The sequence below is a fragment of the Oncorhynchus keta genome, chromosome 30 (assembly GCF_023373465.1).
Source record: "Oncorhynchus keta strain PuntledgeMale-10-30-2019 chromosome 30, Oket_V2, whole genome shotgun sequence".
Classification (NCBI taxonomy): Eukaryota; Metazoa; Chordata; class Actinopteri; order Salmoniformes; family Salmonidae; genus Oncorhynchus; species Oncorhynchus keta.
The window spans coordinates 31691283-31700604 of record NC_068450.1 but is presented as its reverse complement, the minus strand read 5'-3'; positions in this window follow the sequence as shown (position 1 = coordinate 31700604).

The window sequence follows — 9322 nt, the reverse complement described above, 5'->3', positions numbered from 1 at the left end:
ACCTCCTTCTAATCCCTGTCCCATCCTCACCTCCTTCTAATCCCTGTCCCATCCTCACCTCCTTCTAAACACTGTCCCATCCTCACCTCCTTCTAAACACTGTCCCATCCTCACCTCCTTCTAAACACTGTCCCATCCTCACCTCCTTCTAAACACTGTCCCATCCTCACCTCCTTCTAATCCCTGTCCCATCCTCACCTCCTTCTAAGCCCTGTCCCATCCTCACCTCCTTCTAAGCCCTGTCCCATCCTCACCTCCTTCTAAACACTGTCCCATCCTCACCTCCTTCTAAACACTGTCCCATCCTCACCTCCTTCTAAGCCCTGTCCCATCCTCACCTCCCCCAATACATAGCCCATCCTCACCTCCCCCAATACATAGCCCATCCTCACCTCCCCCCAATACATAGCCCATCCTCACCTCCCCCCAATACATAGCCCATCCTCACCTCCCCCCAATACATAGCCCATCCTCACCTCCCCCCAATACATAGCCCATCCTCACCTCCCCGACACGTTCTCCTCCATGTCAGCTTCCCTCCTTCCGATCACTGGATCAATAAAAGTCCATTAAATACACAGAGACCACAACATTAGTTATGTAAGCAAAACACGTACATAAAGTTAAAGTAAATGCAAAAATGCTCTTTCAAACCAGTAGGGAACACCATGACACCAACACCGTGGTCCTTCTGTAGCTCAGTTGGTAGAGCATGGCGCTTGTAACGCCAGGGTAGTGTGTTCGATTCCCGGGACCACCCATACGTAGAATGTATGCACACATGACTGTAAGTCGCTTTGGATAAAAGCGTCTGCTAAATAGCATATATTATTATTATATTATGACCTAGATATGTGTTATTGTGACTGAATAGAAGGATAATAAACTATTTAGAGAGCTGAATGAAACACATTGTGGTTTCACAAGGCATGACCAATGTGATCAGGCATGGCACAGTATGTATCTAGACATACAGTATCTGTATAGTGTAAAGACTGTAGATCTGTATGTGTGGTCTCCCTGCTGTATCTCCACCAGGGGGCACCATTCAGTCACAGAGGGAGAAAGATGGAAAAGGAGCAGACATGATGGAATAGGAGAGCTTGTTGCATTTCACAATCAAGATTTAATCACGTAAAGTACACCTTCAATATAATAACGGGACAGATCACATAACAAACATGGCTAACTCTCAGACAGCACATAAGGCCTAGTTGTGTTTCAGAAATTACAGATATGTTTGCTGAAGTTAACACGTGTTGGATATTGGTTTGAGAAAGGCGATATCAGTTTGTGGATTTGGTGGCTTCCTGGTCATCTGTACCGGTAATCTGTAGAGGTCATCTGTAGAGTCATCTGTTGACTGAGGTATCCTCTGGTTCATCAGGAAGTGACCTGTGATGACAAAATAACACAGAATACAGCGCAAGTTAGATAGTGACAGAGTGGAAAAGAAAGCTAGTGTATATATACTGGCTACGCTTCCGGGGCGGCAGCGTAGCCTAGTGGTTAGAGCATTGGACTAGTAACCGGAAGGTTGAGAGTTCAAACCCCACGAGCTGACAAGGTACAAATCTGTCGTTAACCCACTGTAACCCACATGAGAATCTAAGCACTCACTGCTGTAATCAGCTCTGGATAAGTGTCTACTGAAAAGGAATGAATAGACCATTTCAGTTTAATCATAGAAAACTGGAAAACACACAGTACCAGTCAAAAGTTTGGACACACCTACTCATTCAAGGGGTATTCTTTATTATTACTATTTTCTACATTGAATAATAATAGTGAAGACATCAAAACAATGAAATAACATACATGGAATCATGTAGTAACCAAAAAAGTACAAAATATATGTAATATTTAAGATTATTCATTGTAGCCATCATTTGCCAGCTTTGCACACTCTTGGCATTCTCTCAACCAGCTTCATTAGGAATGCTTTTCCAACCGTCTTGAAGGAGTTCCCACATATGCTGAGCACTTGTTGGCTGCTTTTCCGTCAGTCTGCGGTCCAACTCATCCCAAACCATCTCAATTGGGTTGAGGTCGGGTGATCATGGAGGCCAGGTCAGCAAGATGCAGCACTCCATCACTCTCCTTCTTGGTCAAATAGCCCTCACACAGCCTGGAGGTGTGTTTTGGGTCATTGTCCTGTTGAAAAACAAATGATAGTCCAACTAAGCTCAAACCAGATGGGATGGCGTATTGCGGCAGAATTCTGTGGTAACCATGCTGGTTAAGTGTGCCTGGAATTCTAAATACATAATTTACAATGTCAACAGCAAAGCACCCCCACACCATCACACCTCCTCCTCCATGCTTCACGGTGGGACCCATACATGCTGAGATCATCCGTTGACCTACTCTGCGTCTCACAGACAAGGCGTTTGGAACCAAAAATCTCAAATTTGGACTCATTAGAGCAAAGGACAGATTTCCACCGGTCTAATGTCCATTGCTCGTGTTTCTTGGCCCAAGCAAGTCTCTTCTTATTATTGGTGTCCTTTAGTAGTGGTTTCCTTGCAGAAAATCGACCATGACGGCCTGATGTGGTCCTTCTGTAGCTCAGTTGGTAGAGCATGGCGCTTGTAACGCCAGGGTAGTGGGTTCGATCCCCGGGACCACCCATACGTAGAATGTATGCACACATGACTGTAAGTCGCTTTGGATAAAATTGTCTGCTAAATGGCATATATTATTTATTATTATATTATTATTCACGCAGTCTCCTCTGAACAGTGATGTTGAGATGTGTCTGTTACTTAAACTCTGTGATGCATTTATTTGCGCTGTAATTTCTGAGGCTGGTAACTCTAATGAATTCATCCTCTGCATCAGAGGTAACCCAGAGTCTTCCTTTCTTGTGGCGGTCCTCATGTGAGCCAGTTTCATCAAAGCGCATGACGGTTTTTGCGACTGAAGAAATGCTCAAAGTTCTTGAAATATTCCGGAATGATTGACCTTCATGTCTTAAAATGTAATGATGGACTGTTGATTATCTTTGCTTATTTGAGCTATTCTTGCCATAATATGGACTTGGTCTTTTACCGAATCTTCTGTATATAACCCCTACCTTGTCTCAACACAACTGATTAGCTCAAACGCATTAAGAAGGAAAGAAATTCCACATATTAACTTTTAACAAGGCACACCTTTTTTTGAAAAGCTTTCCAAGTAACTACCTCATGAAGCTGGTTGAGAGAATGCCAATAATGTGCAAAGCTGTCATCAAGGCAAAGGGTGGCTGCTTAGAATAGTCTCAAATATAAAATATATTGTTGAAGTCAGAAGTTTACATTCACTTAGGTTGGAGTCATTAAAACTAGTTTTTCAACCACTCCACACATTTCTTGTTAAGAAACTATAGTTTTGGCAAGTAGGTTAGGACATCTACTTTGTGCATGACACAAGTAATTTTTCCAATAATTGTTAACAGACAGATTATTTCACTGTATCATAATTCCAGTGGGTCAGAAGTTTACATACACCAAAGTTGACTGTGTCTTTAAACAGCTTGGAAAATTCCAAATAATTATGTCATGGCTTTAGAAGCTTCTGATAGGCTAATTGACATCATTTGAGTCGATTGGAGGTGTAACTGTGGATGTATTTCAATTCCTACCTTTAAACTCTGTGCCTCTTTGCTTGACATCATGGAAAAATCAAAAGAAATCAGCCAAGACATCAGAAAACAATTATAGACCTCCACATGTCTGGTTCATCCTTGGGAGCAATTTCCAAATGCCTGAAGGTACCACGTTCATCTGTAAAAACAATAGTGCGCAAGTATAAACACCATGGGACCACGCAGCCGTCATACCACTCAGGAGGGAGACGCCGTCTGAGATGAACGTATTTTGGTGCGAAAAGTGCAAATCAATCCCAGAACAACAGCATTGTGAAGATGCTGGAGGAAACAGGTACAAAAGTATCTATATCCACAGTAAAACGAGTCCTATATCGACATAACCTGACAGGCTGCTCAGCAAGGAAAAGCCACTGCTCAAAACCACCATGAAAAAGCCAGACTAAGGTTTGCAACTGCACATGGGGACAAAGATCATACTTTTTGGAGAAATTTACTCTGGTCTGAAGAAACAAAAATAGAACTGTTTGGCAATAAAGACCATTGTTATGTTTGAAGGAAAAATGGGGATGCTTGCAAGCCGAAGAACACCATACCAACCGTGAAGCACGGGGGTGGCAGCATCATGTTGTGGGGGTGCTTTGCTGCAGGAGGGACTGGTGCACGTCACAAAATAGATGGCATCATGAGGTAGGACAATTATGTGGATATATTGAATCAACATCTCAAGATGTACAATGACCCCAAGCATACTTCCAAAGTTGTTGCAAAATGTCTTAGGAACAACAAAGTCAAGGTATTGGAGTGGCCATCACAGAGCCCTGACTGCAATCCCATAGAAAATGTGTGAGCAAAACTGAAAAGCGTGTGCCAGGCCTACAAACCGGACTCAATTACACCATCTCTGTCAGGAGGAATTGGATAAAATTCACCCAATTTATTGTGGGACGCTTGTGGAAGGCTACCTAAAATGTTTGACCCAAGTTAAACAATTTAAAGGCAATGCTACCAAATATTAATTGTGTGTATGTAAACTTCTGACCCACTGGGAATGTGATGAAAGAAAGAAAAGCTGAAGTAAATCATTCTCTCTACTACTATTCTGACATTTTACATTTTTTAAATAAAGTGGGGATCCTACCTGACCTAAGGCAGGGATTAAATGTCAGGAATTGTGAAAAAAACTGAGTTTAAACGTATTTGGCTCAGGTGTATGTAAACTTCCGACTTCAACTGTATTTTGATTTGTTAAAAAATTGTTTGGTTACTACATGATTTCATATGTGTTATTTCATAGTTTTGATGTCTTCACTATTATTCTAAAATGTAGAAAATGGTAAAAAATAAAGAAAAACCCTTGAAAGAGTGGGTGTGTCTAAACTTTTGACTAGTAATGTATATCAAGTTTTTTTTAATAATCCACAAGTATTATCAGATTAACTGTTTTGTACAGATAATTATCAGACTCAGGAACAGGGCGTACTGGTTTTGTGGGTTATTATTCTATGTTTAGTTGCCTGTTCGTACTAGTCATATTGCTTCACCGTTCGTTTTGTTATTTTGTATAGTTTTGTTCAGTGTTGCATTCGTTTAATAAAATGGAATTTATGCTTATCACGCTGCGCCTCGGTCTCCTCCTTCTGACAACCGTGACACAGTGGTTGCATTAATGAGAAGTCTGTCTTTAATTCTGTGAATAACACTTGTATCTTTTATCAATGTTATTATGAGTATTTTTGCAAAATCACAGGATGTTTTGGAATCAAAATATTACTGCACATAAGGCGCCAATGTAAACTGAGAGTTTTGGATATAAATATGCATATTATCGAACAAAACACAGATGTATTGTGTAACATTATATCCTATGAGTGTAATCTGATGAAGATCATCAAAGGTTAGTGATTTCATGTTATCTATATTTGTGCTTTTTGTGACTCCTATCTTCGGCTGGGAAAATGGCTGTGTATTTTTTCGACTTGGCTATGACCTAACATAATCATATGTGGTGCTTTCGCTGTAAAGCATTTTTTTAAATCGGACACGCTGGCACAGGACGCACTGGGCTGTGCAGACTCACCGGAGACACAGTATGCAGAGCCGGCGCAGGATATCCTGGTCTAAAGAGGTATACTGGAGACCAGGAGCACTGAGCCGGCACCCTCCTTCCTGGTTGGATGCCCATTCTAGCCCGGCCAATGCGAGGAGCTGGAAGAGAGCGCACTGGGCTAGAATAGCGCACTGGAGACACCGTGCGCTCTACCGCATAATACGGTGCCTGACCAGTAAGACGCTCCCCACAGTAAGCACGAGGAGTAGGCTCAGGTCTCCGACCTGACTCATGCAATCTCCTCGTGTGCCTCCCCCCTAAAATATTATTGGGGCTGCCTCTCGTGCTTCCGGGCTAACTGTGTACCTTCATATCGTCGCTGTTCCTCTATTCTCCGGTGTTTCTCCTCGTAGTATCGCCGTTCCGCTTTCGCTGCCTCTAACTCCTCCTTAGGACGGTGATACTCCCCCGGCTGTGTCCAGGGTCCTGCTCCATCTAATATCTCCTCCCAGGTCAATTTCCCCATTAAGCACTGTTCCTCCTTTTCACGCTGCTTGGTCCTGGTTTGGTGGGTTATTCTGTCATGGTTGTCATAAGGAGGAGACCAATGCGCAGCGACATATTAAAACCCCATAGATATACAAAAACCCTAGACAGAACAAAACTAAACAAACCACCCTTGTCACACACTGACCTAACCAAAATAATAAAGAAAACAAAGATAACTAAGGTCATGGCGTGACACACAGCTGTGTAAGATTTTTTTTTAACTTTACAGAAAAAAACAATCTTAGAACTGCGCTCAGAACCCAAAACAGCCAGAGGAATATCAACATTTTGGAGTCAACAAAGATAGAAACAACACCATAAATATTCACTTACCTTTGATGATCTTCATCAGAAGGCACTCCCAGAGATCCCAGGTCGACAATAAATGACTGATTTGTTCCATAAAGTTCCATAAAGTCCGTCATTTATGTCCAAATAGCCACTTGTTGTTAGTGTGTTCAGCCCAGTAATCCATCTTCATGAGGCGCAGGCACTTCATCTAGACAAAAATGTGAAAAGTTCCGTAACAGTCCTTAGAAACATGTCAAACGATGTATGGAATCAATCTTTAGGATGTTTTTAACATAAAACATCAATAATGTTCCAACCTGAGAATTCCTTTGTCTTCAGAAAAGCACTGGAACGAGAGGTAACCATGTTGGGAGCGCGCGTCATGAGACCAAGGCACTCTGCCAGACCAGAGTGTTTTCTATCCAATACTAATAATAATATGCATATATTAGCAACTGAGACAGAGTAGGAGGCAGTTCACTCTGGGCATGCTATTCATCCAAAAGTGAAAATGCTGCCCCCTATCCCAAAAAGGATTTAATAGGCCACAGATTAAATACATAATGTTGAACTTCACAGGGTGGTTAAAGTGCACGTGATGAGCTTGATGCTCCTTGCCTATAAATATCTTATTCTGGTGACATGATGATCGATGCTTGGCTGCCGTTTGACAATTATTATTTAAAAAAACATTTGAATAGACATAATAATATCCATAATAATCTCATTATGCAAGTAGCCTACCAGCACTGTATCTGAAAGGTGTCAGCTAGAGCGCACGTGCCTAGACCAGAGTGGGCATGTTTTCTATTTAATGCAACCGTTTTTGTGACAAAACCATCAATAGAGTTGAAAATGCGATGGAAACCCATTTAACTTGTATTTTTCATCCGGTGCACAATGTCATCACGCACAGTCTTCAATCCGCAATAAGTCAGTTCAATGGAAAAACATCTCTGGTGGGGAAATGCGCATATTGTTTTAGGCAGATTTTTGAAAATCTATGACAAATTGGATGGAAACCTAGTTTGTGGTTATGACGTGTTCTCCGGGAGCTGTCCACTGGCGCAGTGCTGAAATTCAAGCCAATGGTCTATTGTTGTGTCATATTATAATATTCTAGACAGCAAAAAGGTATTCATTAAAAAAAAAAAAAATCTCTGGTGATGTCATAATTAGTGAATGGAAGTCAGATCATTTCAATCACATGGATTTGGTGCCAGATTTAATAATAATAAATGTAATTTGTATTGCGCTTTCATTAGAGTTATGTTGAAAAACATACAACTATATGCAATAAAAACGTCTAGGAAGATAAAATAACGATTGTGGGCTAGATGCTAAATACATATTAGATTTGGACTAGGACTATGAAAAATAAGTGGGGTTTTGATTTCACTCTTTTTGATTGATTCAGTGATTATCACATCAACCGTGTTAACATGCCCTTCGTTCTTAGTGAAATGAATATCAACAGCCTACTTAGTAATACAGCACAATATTTACTATTCTTTATATATCTATCAATACTGTCTTGCTTAAGTAGCCAATGCTGCAACATCACAACAATCCGTGGCCTCTCCCTGACTCCCCTTCTGCGTTAGCCAGATGGTGTCGCTGTTCACCAGTAAATATCTCAGCTCTGCTTAGAGGGAGCCATGACATTCTCATCCATCTCTGCTGTAGGACAGACCTGTTTTAGCTTAAACAAACATGGCTATTTAATTTACAACAACAACACTGGTCTGAACATCAGGCTACTATATAGGATTTTATACAAGCCTTAATAGCATCCGAATATAAGGAGTCCAGCTAAATCTGACTGTTCAACGTCCAGGATGCATCGGGAGAGAAGGGTTTTCTCGTCTGTCTTTGTGTTCTGCGCGTTATGGGGCAGCGCTTTGTCTGTGACGCGGTATTCCATACCCGAAGAGATGGAGAGAGGTTCTGTAGTGGCCAATTTAGCCGCAGATTTGGGACTGGAACTTGCAGGTCTGGCTCATCGCGAGGTAAAACTTGATATTTTCCATAGCAAGAAGTTCTTGGACGTCATCAAAAAGACAGGTGAGCTGTATATTGTAGAGAAAATAGACAGGGAGTATCTTTGTACTACTAAGACTACCGACTGTTTTTTAAAATTGGACGTTATCATTGAAAGCCCTTTACGCATATTTAACATAGAATTGGGAATAACAGATATTAATGATAACGCACCTCATTTTCGCAGGGACAAAATAGAGCTTGATGTTTCAGAATCAGCTACGGCAGGAGAGAAATTCTCCCTTCCTAATGCAGTGGACCCGGATGTTGGTATAAATACAGTCAAAACCTACCAGCTCAGTGCTAGCGAGCATTTTACCATAGAAATCCAGACTGGGAGTGATGGTACTAAATATGTTGACCTGGTCTTGACAAAGGCTTTAGACCGGGAAGAGCACGCCGTTCATAACTTAATACTCACAGCTGTAGATGGCGGGGTCCCATCGCAATCTGGTACAGCTAATATCGTTGTTAGAGTGCTGGATACAAACGACAACGCCCCTAGATTCGACCGTTCGGTTTATTCCGTTAATGTGACAGAAAACTCCGCGATTGGAACGCTAGTAATGAAGCTAAACGCCACAGATTTAGATGAAGGGTCAAATGCAGACATCAAGTATTCATTCACACTTTACACGTCAGAGAAAACACAATACGTATTTGCACTGAATCCAAACACAGGGGAGATAACAGTGAAAGGAACTATTGATTATGAAGATATGAAGTTTTACGAGATGCATGTTGAGGCTAAGGACACAGGACAGCATCCCCTATTGGGTCAATGTAAAATTGTAGTTGGCGTT